Source organism: Tiliqua scincoides, chromosome 2 (genome assembly GCF_035046505.1).
Source record: "Tiliqua scincoides isolate rTilSci1 chromosome 2, rTilSci1.hap2, whole genome shotgun sequence".
NCBI lineage: Eukaryota > Metazoa > Chordata > Lepidosauria > Squamata > Scincidae > Tiliqua > Tiliqua scincoides.
Genome location: NC_089822.1, coordinates 220,917,164 through 220,929,763, shown reverse-complemented (window position 1 = coordinate 220,929,763; position 12,600 = coordinate 220,917,164). Strand labels below are relative to the sequence as shown.

The 12,600-nt window shown below is 44.7% G+C and overlaps 1 protein-coding gene across 6 annotated transcripts in view; it reads right to left on the bottom strand.

Annotated features, from left to right (window-relative positions):
• The window catches only part of NCKIPSD (NCK interacting protein with SH3 domain), a 100,498-nt gene that overhangs the window by 68,514 nt on the left and 19,384 nt on the right, over positions 1 to 12,600 (bottom strand). Inside the window, exon 1 of one of the 6 annotated variants that reach the window (XM_066617690.1) lies at positions 2,898 to 2,944. The exons of the other annotated variants lie outside the window; for them this stretch is intronic. The gene's annotated coding sequence lies outside the window, so the exon portion shown is untranslated. Of the gene's footprint in view, positions 1 to 2,897; positions 2,945 to 12,600 lie in introns of those variants that run through there. 6 annotated transcript variants of the gene reach the window in all.

The window sequence follows — 12,600 nt, the reverse complement described above, 5'->3', positions numbered from 1 at the left end:
CAAGGAGGGAGGCAGCCTGCAGGTTAGAGAAGGACTAACAGTGAAGAGGAAGCAGCAAGTTAACATTCAGTTTCCACTCTAGTCTGCAGGCTGCTTGCCTGCCTTGTTATAAACTTTCTGCTTATAGCGTTTGGTTAAAGACGAACATGTTCTTACTTTGTGCAAATGTAACAAAGACAAACAAAGGTATTGATGCACGATAGAGGGCATGATGGCTGCTTTTTAAATAATTGCTTTTATACTGCTCCTTTTAATGCTGCTGGCCTTGCTGTTCTACTATTTATTTTATTATTGTATTATAATTTTATGTATTTTTATTTATTTTATGGTTTTTAAGTGCTGTTAGCCGCCTTGGGTGCCCTTTGGGGAGTAAGGCAGTTTACAAGTCCAGTGAAATAAATATTGGGTGTGGGGGCTGTAAATGGGCATGGTGAACTGTAGAGAAAGGATTCCCCCTTATCCACAATTTCTGGTATCTGCAGAGGGCAGGAACAGAACATATCCCCTACGAATACCGGGGGAGGGGGTACACACCTGTACTTCTACAGTACATGTAGAAGAGTGTGACATGTTCTACAGACATGTACTTCTACATGTCTTGGACCACAGCAGAAATGTACTGTCCCTGTGTCTCCTACAGATCACTCAAGCTAATAGTATAACATCGTGTATACAGGTGCACAGGAGCTGGGTTTGGCTCCCTCACTTGGCTCCCTGGGTGCGTTTACAGCAACTGGTTTGCATGCTGAGAGAACATCAATTGGTCTTTTTTGAGACAGCAGAAGCGCATGCTACCCTTTTAATGGTTTCTTTTCTTGCAGATGGCAGCAGCTACACTTTCAGGAACTACATCAGGATGATGCATGTCACACTCACCCCAAATAGAACCTGGGAAGGTCAGGTACACAGGTTGCATACCTTACCTCCTCTCCCATTTCAGCCAATGGGCTGTGGCAGCCCCAGCAGATCACCATATAGGGACACACAAAACAATATTCAGGTAGTTCACTTGGTTTTCATCCTCAACCCATCTTCCTCCCCCTACCCCCACCCACCAAAAACCAAGACAATAAGACATACAAACTAGAACAGCAAGGATACATTAAGAAGAATGTTGCCTTAATTTCTTTGGGGGAGGAAAGGAAGAATGTTATATTCCTCCAAATAATACCATATTGATAGTACTCCTTACCAGAGGCACGGTATTAGCCACATGTCTGCAGCTTTACTGCTTAAGAAGGGTGTTCTACTGCACTGATTTGACGGGAACGAGAAAGTGGGGAAGTATAAACTAACCTCACTCCCCTGAGCTGAAGCTTAACTTGCTTGATCAATAGCTAACATCAGCAAGCAGTTATTAAAGGGAAGCTGCCAGTAGCTGCACAGCCCTGCTGTCAACTGCTGAGCTGGTCAGCCGCAAAGCAGAAGAGAAGGCAGTGGCTGTGGAGCAAGGGATCAATGAAAGCGGTGGGGAAGCTGTGGATTTAAACCATGCAAAAATCCCACCCGCTGCATGAGAGCAAAACAAAACGTTGCTTTCAGGTATCAGCTACATAAGCAAAGTCACATGTATTTTAATAAAGCTGCTAATGAGGGAAAAGGCACTCCTCTTATGCTCATGGGACAGACTGGAGAGAAAAAGTGACACTAGTTACATTTTTCTTCCTGCACAGATGTGAGAAGCACTGAACAAGGAACAGTAAACTAGGGGCACAAATCCCAAGGATCTTTTCAACAGCAATCGGAAGAGAACCCAGGGGCTTGACAGAACAGCCTGCATTCCGTCCTACAAAGCTGTTGTTGTGAAGTGTAAAAGCATCAGTACAAACTTTGAAGAGACCTTGAGATGTTCTCTGAACACACTTTATTCTGATCTAAAAGGCAAAGGCTCTGCCTGCTACAGGACATGCTTATATTAAAAAGGTCATTCACATGGTTCTCCTCCTAAAATGGGCTTCATAAGCAGAAGCTATATACAGGTGTGCACCACTGAATGACAGGGATACATTCACCAATCTCCGTTATGCTATTGGGTTGTTAAGCAAACATTCCACCCAATCTAGTGCTTTTGTTGTGTAAACAAAAGCTCCCTGCTGGACACTTGCTGGCTGCACAGGCTACTGGAGATAGATTGCCTCTTCTTTGCATTAAGAGTCTACTTGTTGTGTAAACAGACACTCTGCTGCAGGCTATGGGAGACTTGATTGCCTTATTAAGAACCTCTTTGTTGTGCTTTGACCACCATCATATATGTGGCTTGTCATTAAGCGGTCCGTTAAGCGGTTCGTTAAGTGGCACACGCCTGTAAATTATTGAGAATGAATTCAAAATGATCCCTACTGCATCTAATTATGTGAATTTCAATCACATGAGAAAGTGGCTTCCTTATGAGAAAAAAAAATATTGTGAATGCAAGAGGTCTTGCTATCTGTTTAGAACCACATGCATCTATTTGGGGGACTTGCTCTGACCACTCAACTGGAAGTATTGTTCTTCCCACTAGGATACAGATGTTAGAACCTTAGAGTTATTTTTCAGACTGTATTTCAGTAAAAGTGCTAGAAGATTCCCACAAGCTAACCCTCAGCCAGGAGCTGAATGCATATGCACACATGGCCGGAATAAGTAATACATGCAGATCACCTTCTGCAAACAGAACCATAAACTGACATCCTGTAAGCATTGCTGCAGTTTAAGGGGCTGCCTAGATTCATGTCACACATATTATTCATTCAGAAAAGGATGCTGCACTTGGATTCAGTCACAGGAGTTAACCTGGCATATTATTCCAGATCTGAAAAATATACAGTAAGGAGGAGGAAGGTGAAACAGAATGATTCTTCCTGATAGGCAAATGCAGCAATAAACGAAGATGTAGCGATCTGGGCAACACACACCTTTATAGAGGCTTGTAATTAGAGATGAAACAGCACCATGGTTGGTGTATGCAGCTTTCCACTAAACAGATCTGAGGGGATTCTCAAAAGTAAACCAATGAAGAGGTTCTGCAAAATTAGAACAGCGTCAGGAAGAAGGAAGTGTCATACATCACACTGAACTAGAACCACAGCTTTTATGACATCGTAAATCCTTCATGGTCATTTCTCAATTTTTGAAACACATGCAAAATCCCTCATTTTTAAGAAGTAGGGAAGATCTTTTATGGTGTGATTAGAAACAGGAGACAGCTCAAATAATTCATCTGAAGACAGAAGAAAAGTGTCTTTTCCTATTAACTGCTTCGAGCTGACCAATCTGTTTTTTAACAGCTTGAAAAAGTAGCTTCCTTCCCATCCATTTTCCTTATTGATTTCTCCAGTCTGTCTTCCAGAGCCTTGTGCTTCAGAGCTGACTGCACATTCTCCCACTTCAGTTACTCATATTCTTTGAACACACCAGATGTACCAAGTGTGATCTGCCTGCCCCATTCCTTTAAAGTCATGCCTGAAAACCAATTCATTACTAGTTGTGGAGGCTTCTGTACACTTCAGGCTTTAGACAGACTTTTTCCTCCTCTCTGCAGATTATAGCATTTTTCCTGTGAACACTGAAAAAAGAAGCTGCCACCCTTGGTAAGTATCGGCCATACAAGAATTTGCCACTGCATACTTGAATAGCAATGGGGCTGCTATTCAAGTACTATTAAGATGCCTTGAGTTAATTATGATAATTCTGTTTTCTCTCCACATATTCCTACAAATGACACCCCAGCTTTTGATCAAGTTCTTCAACACCACCAACACACTGGCTCTACACACTGAGAGACCAAGAAGAGAGTTCTTTTGGGAGCGGTCCCTAACTGCTCATCCATTATCCTATTATGAACTAATCGGATGGGTGCTCCAACACCAAAAAGTTCATCTATTCATAAAAAATTCCTACCCTGAAAAACCCTTCTCAACAATATCATATTGCCCTAAGGGGCATGTGCAGCAGCACTATTTTCCTAAGGGAGTCTTGTCAAATTGCATGTGCCAGTCTTAAAGTAAAAACGCCCAATCTCATTCACACATTGCAAGAGGGCATCCCCTTCAAAACAACAAACTTATCCAACAGAACAAAGATTCATAAAATAGTGAGGCATTCTTACAATGGTGTGCACGTGCGAGTATCCACATTTTTGTCATAAATAAGGCTGAGTATTCTACATGAGCAATATAGCAAGAGGTTGCAAAGTCTTTAACAGCCCAATCCTAATCAATGCTAGAGCAGTGCAAAGGCAGGAGGGCAACCTAGGCCATATGCTATGCTTCCAGCACCACCATATCCTAAGCGCAGTTACAAGGCTGGAGCAGACAGAGTCGGAATGCCCAGACTTTGGCACAGAAGGGGCAGGCACCGGGACCTAGCAGCACATGCACTCAGTCAGCCAGCCAGTGACCACAGCACACCTGCACAATGCCAGCCAAGCACACCTTGCATTGCCTGGTGACTGCAGCACGCCTACGCAGCACTGGCTAGGCACGCTAGGCTTGTGTTGCCTGGCAACCATGGTGCATCACTATGTGGAGAATAACCTCTTGCCAACACCTCCCAAACCAACAACAACCCCTTAAAGATTTACAGACATATGAACATGCCAGTGAAGTCCCCTGCTCAGACTGGCATGGACAGATACCCCATGCCCAGGTCTTGGCAGCTCATGTGCTGTGAGCCCATAAGGACACCGGCAGGGCACGTCCCCCACAAATGCCATTCCCATGCCCTCATGCACACACTCGCCTTAGACTGCAGCGGCTGCATCCATGGCCAGCTGCCACAACTGGCCCTGCTCCACATGCCTGCCAGATCTGCAGGGAGCTGGTGGGCAGGGCATAGGCACTGGGTGTGATCCCAGCAGGGTGCTCGTGGTCTCTCGCTGCCTCTTGGGCAGGCAGGGCGTACGCCCTAGGCATGAGATGTGAGACCAGCAGGGTGTTCATGGGCTCTTGTTGCCCCTTGGGCAACCAGAGTGGCACAGGTGGATAGTCTCTGGATGAGAGGCTCATTTTTTACAATGAAGATGTTCACAATGTGGCATTAACAGTGAGGGAAGTAGAGTTGTCCTTATCCCTAGCGATGTTTCAGGTTCAATCCAACCGGGGCCCATGAAAGTGACATCTACATTCCATACGATACTCACAACTGAAAGTAACATGCTACCTGAAAGAAAAACAATGCTTCCCAGCAACAATCACTGCTGACATAAGAGATAACCACACAATAAAGTACTATCTTGAGAAAAAGCAGCTAGAACTCCACATGAATGGAATATTAATGGCCAATTTTTGCCCAAACAGCAGCCAAGAAACAATCTATATGTGCGACACAAGACTGATTATAGTAACTGCTGCATACACATTTTTCTAAATGGAGACCTACTGTGATAGGAAGTCTCCTCTAACAGCAAGAAAGTGAGCATTAAACAGTTTCTGCTTAGGAAGGCAATATACCAAGCAACCAATATTCCCCCCTCTTCAAACTCTAATTCACAACAATAAGAAGCTTTATGAAATCAAACTTCACTGGGACTGTTCCACAGAGCCCTTCAATGTGCAGGGTCTTGCCAAGAGATTCACTTATTCACACAATCACAAAACCAGAAAACAGCATGCAATAGGGTAGTGAAGCTAGTGGCAACAGCTACTGAGGAGCAGCTACACACAAATTTTCAGGCATGGAGGACTCCACTGGATTTCAAGCAGCTACTACAGAACTGATAGCTGGTGAGAATCAGGTGACCATCTTTGCAGTTGAAAAGGATTCTCCTCTAGGCATGGATGAAGTAACAGATAATACCTACAATACTGCTATTCTTGTACAAAAGGACCCCAAATACATTGTATGATAAATGTGGAATTTGTAATAATGAATTTATACACAAACAGTACAAATGTCATTTAACATTGGTCTGAAGACATCATGTAATTTAGTAGCTACACTGTCTAGTGAGGACTATCAGAAAATACAAACAACCAGGATATGACCCAGTTTTACAATTACAACTGGCAAGCAGGGGGTGTTGGGAGAAACTGAATATACCACTGTATATTCAGTATAGCAAGTTAACAGGCAGCTGATGAGTAAATAAAACTTGAGAACATCAACCCATTCTCATTCACATAAGATTACAATTTAACAGAGTAAATGTAATACAAACCAACTCTATTATCTATAGGTAATACAGCCAACAGAACACAATCACAGATACATGATTAAGAATGTTTGATAAAAGATGGAGCCTTTTGTACAGTCCCTGCCAACACCTCTGGCTCATTTGCCCATTCAAGTTTCTTCCACCTCACCAACCCCACTTTGAGAAGAAGCAGACATTTGCTTTTCCCCTAGGCTTATACATATTAAATTATACCCAGCTAATGCAGTCCCTCCATATGCATAGGCAGAATTTACTTGCCTTTGCAACCCACTTTTTAAAAAACAAATCCCTGTTTAAAAAACTCAAGACACTGCCCACTCACGCAATACCAAAACACCATTACTGTATATGCAGTAAGTGCAGGAGAAAGTGTACATTAGTAAGCAAAGAAAAACAAAAAGCCTTCTCTGAAAAACTATTAAGTGCATCCAGACTCAATTCCACCCACAGCTAACACAAAAACAGGCAGATGGCAACAGTATCTAGGCAAAAAGACACATTTGTTTACTCAGTGGCGTTTAAGTCTCCTCTCAGACTTACAATGAAGTACTCAGTTTGGTTTTAACAGCAACGTGATAGATTAAAAATAGGCAAACGATAATGCTTGTCAGTGATTTAGGAAGGAACTGAATTTGTCACAGATCAGACCAATTTCTTTTTCTCTCTTTACAATACGAGATGCACTACTACATTTGTTTCACGTACAGAATCTTGTATAGAGGAAGATGTTTAGCATATCATGCCAGCAATTGCACTCCACAGCAATGAAATAAACCAGAGCAGAAGTAGTTTTCCTGTACAGCGGGATGTCTCAAACACGTACAAAAATGATGAGATGCCTGGGCAGAAAAAATATCCAAGGATTTGGCATGAATTTGTTCGAATCAGTGTTGTTCAAAACTGATTTCTTGGCATTTGCCACAATTTATTAAAAATGCATGTGGTGGCAAAGCTAACTGTGTAACTGACCCAAGTACAGTGGTGCCTCGCATAACGAAATTAATTCGTTCCGCGAGTCCTTTCGTTATGCGAGTTTTTTGTTTTGCGAAGCGCGTTTTCCCATAGGAATGCATTGAAATTTAATTAATGCATTCCTATTGGCAAGAAAAGTCAGAACAAAGTCAAATTTGGTTACAAAGTGTTTATTAAGTGCTCTTTAAAGGCATACATACTGTACTGAGGATTTCAAAAATGGGGGGATGCTGAGTGGGGAGCTTGAAGGCTGTATTCCTGTGCATACTTTCCTGGGAGCAAGCACAATGGGACTTACTTCTGAGGAGACACGCACAGGATTGTGCTCTAAGCTGGGGAGGAGGACAGAGCAGCTGCACTCAATTGCTTGGTTTTGCCATGATCATGGGGGGAACGTGAAGGAAATGGGGCAGTGAGAGGGTGAATGAGCCATGGGGGGATGCTGAGTAGGGAGTTTGAAGGCTGTAATCCTGAGCACACTTTCCTGGGGGCAAGCACAATGGGAATTACTTACATAAACTGACATGAAGATCCTCCCCTTACTAGGGTGGATGGGATCAGGCTTGCGGGGGGGGGGGGAGGCTGCGATGGCAGGTTGCTGGGGGGGCTTACATTCAGATGCTGGATGAGGTGAGTGAAGGTACCCCTCCCCTGCTGTGTGAGTGGGGGGGGGCAGAGCATCTGTGTGTGTAAGAGAAGGGGGCAGCCTGTGTGAGTGAGAGAGGGGGGAAGTGTTTGTGTTGCAGAGAAGTTGTGAGGCTTGGGGTGGGGGGAGAGAGAGGCTGCAATGCTCCAGGCTTGCGGGGGGCACAAAAACGGGCGGGAGCAAGAACGTGCAACCCCTGACAGGAACACAGGAGCCTGGCCCTGTGAGTGAGTGAGTGAGGGGTGGTGAAGAGAGCGTAAGTGTGTGTGTGAGAGGGAGGAAGGGATGCTGACTGACCCGCTGCTGCACGAGGAAACCCCAAGAACTCATCATCCTTCCTTAGGGTGAACGTGAGCATAAACTGGCATGACGATCCTCCCCCTTCCTTAGGGTGAATGTGAGCATAAACCGGCATGAAGATCCCCCCTTAAAACAAACCAAAACAAAAAAAATTCATCTTGCGAAGCACAGGTCATAAAAATTCATTGTGCGAGTCACCAAAAATTGCAAAACGCTTTCGTTCTGCGAGTTTTTTGGTGCGTGAGGCATTCGTTATGCGAGGCACCACTGTACAATAATGAAGAGACGCTTAAATTATAACCTCTGGAACTACGGTATAGTACATGTATCTAAATTTTTAAAATCTCCCACACTTTGCTCCTTCAGAACCTGGTAGTTATATAATGTGGGTTCCACTACTGACCACAACACTTCAGAATGTCTGCCAATTAGGGACACTGAATGTTGTGGGCAGGCTGCAATGTATTGTTGCATAAGAAGGCTATTTTGTTTTTCTTTTCAAAACCCCTTCAGGAATTTATCCTTTCGCTGGTACCCAGAATGACAGCTCACTTGCTGAATACCTAATCTTGGCTAGGAACAGGATGAAGCTCAAATCCTTCAACTGGGAACTGAGCCAAGACATTATTAAAAATTCTGCTTAGTTTTATTTACACTGAAACTACCAGGAGAGGGAAAGAAAAGAAGGTCAGGTTCTGTAAGTGAAAGAGACCTAACAACAGTGTTAATGGTCAGATTCACTGTTTTCCTCCAGCTTTCAGGAACTGGCACACTTTTGAAAGAAAGGATAGCTCAGGAGCACTAGAAAATAGGCAAGAACAAATATTTACATTTAAGAAACTATTTACCACTTATCAATGCCTTGTTAAAAATTATTTCAAGCCATGGCTTTCTGACCAAGTGGTTACTGGAAGTAGGCTGTTTGAACCACTGCTTCAGCAACTGCACTGGTTGCCCACTCATTTCTGGGCCCAACTCAAGGTGCTGGTACTAAATCTTTAAAGCCCTTCACAGTTTGGGTCCAGGTTATCCGAGGGACTGCCTTCTTCCATACATTCAGGTCCAATCTTTTGGTCATCTAAGGGGGCTCTCCTTCAAGTGCCGCCTTTATCCCAAGTTAGAGGGATGTCGGCATGGGGCAAGTCTTAGCCATAGTGGCACCCCAATGATGCAGGGGAACTAAGAATTATCGCCTCCCTCATGGTTTTTCTGCAAGAGCTCAAAAACGTTTGTTTCATCTCGTGAGTGTGATGTGTCATCTGTCTGCTGCCTGTATGCCCTTATGCTTTTATTTACTATTTTATTGTTGTATATATTGTGCAGTTTTTTTAGTTTGTTTTCTTATATCTGAAACAGTAAGCCGCCTTGGGCATTTGTTCTGACAGAGAAAAGGCAGGGTATAAACCTTTTAAATAATAAATATGGATGGTGCACTCAGGGGATCCAAGTTCTCCTTCTGATTCATACAACGCCTTTCCTTCTCAAGAGTGAGAGAGCAAGTCCACAACTGTAATACATACTGGTCTTGCAGGCAGTGTCAATATTGGTTTTCAAGCACACACAGTGATCAGCTATGCAGCCGCAAAAAAACACCACAGACACCCGAGCATAAGTTGATCTCACAGATAAGTCGAGGGCAGGGTTTGAGCCAAAATCATGGAATTTTCTATGACTCTCATATAAGTCAGGGTTAAACTTAGTGGGGTGTCTGATTATAATTTTGTCTATAATTTACTTGTGGCCAGATCCTGAAAACTAACCCACTAGGAATTGTTACCTAAGAACTGCACAGTCTCAAATTTATTAAAAATATAGTAGAAAATCATAAGATACATTTTTATCCATTAACTTTTAAAATTCTGGTCTTCACAACATTTTTGTAAACACTATCAGAGTGTTTACAGAGTATGCACTGTAAACAATATACCAGTAAAACCATGAATCAAATCTTTCTTTAAGGTGCCTGGTGTGTTAAGTCAGAGGTTCTACATCAGTGGTTCTCAAACTTTGAGGGAGCTTTACTCCCTCAGTAAGTTCTTATGGTGGAGGGGCTAGGGCAGCAATGAGATCCCCAGGATCGCATCGCTAAGGGAGGCGAGGGGGGTGCTTTGCACTTTAAGAAGGCAGGGCTGCAGCAGGTGCAGGGAGCCCTGTGCAGTGCTCCCTGAGACTTGGAACTTTCACTAAAAGCTGCGCAAAGCACCTCCTGTAAAACAGAAGTGCTTTGCGCCTGCTTTTAGTGCCTCGGGGAGCATTGTGCAGGGCTGTGCAGGGCTCCCTGTGTCTCCTGCAGCCTGCTGCAGCCCTGCCTTCTGAAAGTGCAAAGCACCCACCCTCGCCCCCCCTTAGCGACACGATGCCCCAGGATTCCCCTTCAAGGGACAGGGGAAGCGTTACACGAACTGGTGGGTCGCGCCTCATCAGTTTGAGACCACTGCTCTACATATAACATACAACTTAACACATAACTGGGAGTGTGAAATTCAATTCACAGTGGGGAGACAAGGAATAAGGAGTGAGCATGAGCAAGCACAGTTACATATAGTTGCAACCCAATTTAAGCAGAATTAGACTCATTGCTTTTCATGGGTGTTATTCCTAAGAAACAGTGCACTGAATTGTAGCCTGGGACTTTGTTTCAAATGGAAATGAGAATTACATCCTGGTGTTTTAAAAATCAGAACTCTGCCAAACATTTGCAAAACGGAAGGAGGGTGCAGAAGGGTCAGTGTGATCCTGCCAAAGAAAAGGAGGCTTGCTTGATTTAAATGGAAGTGTTGAGTCCTGGCTTACTTTTTCTTATTAGAACTGAAAAGGTTAACTTTGGCTGCAGGTTGCCCTGGAGCCCATCACCATGGAAACTGATTGCCCTGCAATTATCTCTGCATTGTCCTGGGCTTCTGGCTGCCAAGATGTGTTTGAACAGACCTGACCCCTGAATGACCCACAGATAAGGTGAGGAGATGAGTTATACAGGTCCAACTTTGTTATAAACGGATTTGACTCAACACAAATGGCCACTGCAAATGAGAAGGAATGTGCTGATCCCTGAAGAAGGGGAAAAATGCATCCCTTTAAAATCACAGTTTAAAAAACTGCTTTTATTATGTTGTAGAGCAGGGGTCTCCAATCTTTTTGGTCAGAGGGCCACTTCAAATATCTGGCACTGTGTTGAGGGCCGGAAAAAAAACTTAAATATAAAATAAATACAAATAAATCAGAGATGGAACTTAGATGAGTGAATAAATGAATGAATGGGCTAATTCATTTAACCTCTTTGACCCTTCAGACCAGACACAACCCTCCAGACGCAACCAGAGCACAGTTCCAGTCATGTTAAGCCAAGTGGGCCAGAGGCTGCCAGGGAACAAAAGGCTGGCCGTGGGCCAGAAAGGGGCTTGCTGCGGGCTGCATCTGGCCCCCAGGCTTGGGTTTGGAGACCCCTGTTGTAGAGAGACAGTCATGCAAGCGATAATTCCATTCTTCTGCTGAGCCAGGCAAAGGTTGGGGACCTTTGCATTTCTAATTGCCGACTGCCTCTCTACAACAGTAAGAAAAGTTGTTTTTAAACCATAACTGTAAAGGGACACTTTTTAATTTTTAAACTGCTTTTATTTTACACATTCTATGGTATCAGCAGGGAGTCCAGAATCAAATCCCTGCGGATGTTGAGGCACAACCATTAGGAGCAATGGAGGGGCAAGAAACCCGGAAGTGGGTTCTTAAATCTATTTCTCCACTTTTTTTTTTAATCAATGGCTTTTTTTTATCCACTAGGACTGCAGTTTTTAAACTCTCCCCAAGTTTGAAACCCACAGTAAGTCCTTGCAGGGGTGGGGGGAGGCAGCGGAGGCAGGGGGAGGCAGCGACACAATACCCAGGATGGCGCCACTCAGGGGAGCTGCCGGGACTGGGGTACACTCACCAGTCCCTCCAGCAGCCATCCCTGGGTGCGGGGAGTCCTGCACGAGATTCTGCAGGGCTCCCCAGGTCAGCAGCAGTGAAACTGAGTGATCACGCTCTGCCTCCACAAAACCGGAAGTGGAGTGTAATCGCTCACTTTCACTGCTGCTGACCTGGGGAGCCCTGCAGACACTCACACAGGACTCCCTGCACCCAGGGACAGCTGCTGCAGGGACTGCAGAGTGCAGCCCAGTCCCTGCAGCCCTGTCAGAAGTGAAAATGGAGCGAACGCACTCTTCCGGTTTAGCGGAGGCGGGGCGTGATCGCCCCACTTTCACCTTGGAAGCCTGGGGATCCCTGAAGACAGCCGTGCAGGGCTCCCCGCACCCCCAGGTGGCTGCAAGAGGCTGTGGTAAGTACAGCCAAGCCCCTGCATGGCGCAATCCTGGGGATTGCGCCACTGCTTCCTCCTTGCCTCCTGGCTGCCCCTGCCCCTTAAGGGCAAAGAGGCCCAGGGCCCTCAGGCTGGGGCATCGCTACGCCCCAGTCTGAAAACCTCCACACTAGGGGTTCTGGAATGAAACCCCCGTGGATAAGGAGGGACAACCTGTACTTGATTTATTGGAAGAAATTTCTTGCCCTA